This window comes from Sorex araneus, chromosome 2 (assembly GCF_027595985.1).
Source record: "Sorex araneus isolate mSorAra2 chromosome 2, mSorAra2.pri, whole genome shotgun sequence".
In the NCBI taxonomy this organism is placed as follows: Eukaryota; Metazoa; Chordata; class Mammalia; order Eulipotyphla; family Soricidae; genus Sorex; species Sorex araneus.
This window is the reverse complement of record NC_073303.1, coordinates 350,200,713-350,203,663: the sequence shown is the minus strand read 5'-3', so window position 1 is coordinate 350,203,663 and position 2,951 is coordinate 350,200,713.

The window sequence follows — 2,951 nt, the reverse complement described above, 5'->3', positions numbered from 1 at the left end:
AGAAACATTCTAAATACGGAATCTGAATATGAACAGTCACTATAGTTATAAATTTACGTATTTTAAATGCAGATCCCAAAGTAACTTTGATGCTTTTATGTTTAAAACAGACCTCAGATTATTTGAACAGAGAAGAATCAGACATTTCTACTAAAGGTTACTTTATGTCTGCTTCTAATATCTCCGTTATCCGAAGTACAATTTGTATTCTGAACCCTACTCTTAAATTCTCCTTGGGTCCTTCCCCTTTCTGTCTTAGGGAAGCCCCTGTGTATGTAGAATGACAATGTGTATAGATTTTCTTCCCCTATAGTTCTTACCTTATATCTCCTGTGCTTTGTGTTTCTATTTACTTTTCTTACATAAGCTTTCTGGTCATATTATATTAGATCCACTCTAATGACCACGATTTACTTTGATTTCCCATGAAAAGATCCTATTCCACATAAGGCTATATCCTGAGGTAATAGAAGTTAGTACAATATGAAGGATGAGAAATTCAACCCAAACACATGTCAATATTAATTACAAATATAACATATTCATGAAATGAAGTGTGGCGATATTTCATTTCATATTTAAAATTCCTTTCAGGAGGTTGATTTTATATTCTACATCCTTGAGACAGCAAATGGAAGGGTTATGTTAAACTCACACTTATGATGATAAATTTAGATCAGAAATCTTCATTGCCACTCAAAATCAAGAGATTATTTTTTAAATAAATCTAATAATTTCTGCCCTGGAAAAGATCACTCTGTCTTGAATAGAAATCTTTCAATGAAAGATCATTTTAAACCAGAAATGTTTAACATATTGTCATGAATAAGTTTCCTTGTTGTTTTCTTACTTTTATTCTTATAGAAGGACCCTCCACCCATCTCCTCACTACCATTACATTGTTAATATAAAGATTAAATAGAGGCCAGAGAGACAGTACAGAAGAAAAATCACTAGCACACCTGAGATTAGGGTTCTATCCCCAGGACTACATATGGTGCCCACTGCCCTATCAGGAGTGATCACTGAGTATAGATCTGGGAGGAAGTCAGATACGGTCTTCAAACAAAATATTTACAAAAATTTATAAATAGACTTCCATGAATAGTCATTAATGATAAAATACCAACTTTTTATTAAATGTATATTGATTGCTTTTTTTAACTGTTGATTTTAAAAGAAACACAATGAAATACTGAAGAAGCAAAGTTAACACTCATTTGTGGAATATAAAGTAACAGAATGGGAGACTAACACCCAAGAATAGTAGAGGTAAGTACCAAGAGGAGTACTACACAGCTTGGAAGCTGACCTCACATGCTAGGTGAAGAAGCAGCTCTGATAGAGAAGGGATCACTAAGCAAAGGGTGCTAGGCGGGCCCACTAGGGATGGGAGATACAGGTTGAAAATAGACTATAGACTGAACATGATGCCTACTTAATGCCTCTGTAGCAAACCACAACACCCACAAAGAGAGATCAAGAAAATGGGAATGCCCTGCGACAAAAACAGGGTGGGGTGAAGGGGACAGGGTGGGGTTGGTGGGAGGGATGCTGGGACGGACCATTGGTGGTGGAGAATGGGCACTGGTGGAGGGATGGGCACTCAATCATTGTATGACTGAAACCGAAGCATGAAAACCTGTAAGTCTGTAACTTTGTCTCACAGTGATTCACTAATAATAAAAAAAGAAGCAAAGTTAAGCTTGCCTTGTTATCTCTTATGACAAACTGGATGTCAAGGTATTTTACTGTTTACTTGTTATTTTTTTAAAAGTACTTTGTTTTAAATCTTTTAAAAAGTAATGTGAATGTGGCTGACCAGGGTTCCATTCCTCCATCCCTCTCAGAGAACCCAGCAAGCTACCAAGAGTATCCCTCCCATAAGGCAAAGCCTGGCAAGCAACCGTGGCATATTTGATATGCCAAAAATAGTAGCAAGTCTTATAATGGAGAAGTTACTGGTGCCCACTCTAGCAAATTGATGAACAGAAAGACAGTGTTACACTGCTACTTGTAATTTTTCTCAAAATTAAGCAGCTCTGTGCCTGAGTGTTATCACAGTGGGCAAGGTACTTGCCTTGCATGTTGCTGACCCCAATTTGATCCCAAGAATTGCGTATGGTACTCTTAGCACTGCAAGAAGCAATTCCTGAGTGTGGAGCAAGGAGTACTATTTGAAAATTTCCAGGAGTGGTCCAAGCAACACACACACACACACAAACATACATGTGGATGTATTTATGCAGTTCCTATGTCAGAGTGATGGTATACTAGGTAGACATCTTGCCTTGCACATGGCCAACTGATTCAATCCATGGCACCGCATATGTTTCCTAAATCCTGTCAGGAGTGACACCTTAGCACAAAGCCAGGTTTATAGCCTAAACAATACCAGATACAAACTAAAAATAAATGAAGAAAATGAACCATCTCTAGATTTTAATGCATATTTATCTTATATGTAGATTCAAACTTGTGGACCTTTAAAGTTGAAGATTAAAATCCCCAGTAGAGACTGACATCTTTTACTTTTCTATGTCTATCTATAAACTTAGGGGAAGATATTTGAAAATATATGCCCTGAGTTTCCCCAAACTCATAATTCTCTTCCCAGAGAACTCATATTTAGCAATAAGCCCTCTGCAGTCAGGGGCCATAGGTGTCTGTTTTGCTATTTCAATACTTGAAAAGAGCAAAAGAAACTCCTGGACACCCCTGTCATTGAAACCTCTATGACCTTGTTTGTGCTTTTTCTTCTGATTTCTGGCAAAAAAGAAGCAGAGATAGCTAGCCAGGACAGAGGCATTTTTACATCAACTGTGAGTCAGTTCTTGGAATGGCTGATATGCAGCAATTCTAGGAGGAGGGGGTTTGACTAAATGACCTTTGGAGATGATTCTAAGTCTATGACTCAATAATAATACTTATCAACCTGTTCTAGTTGTCAG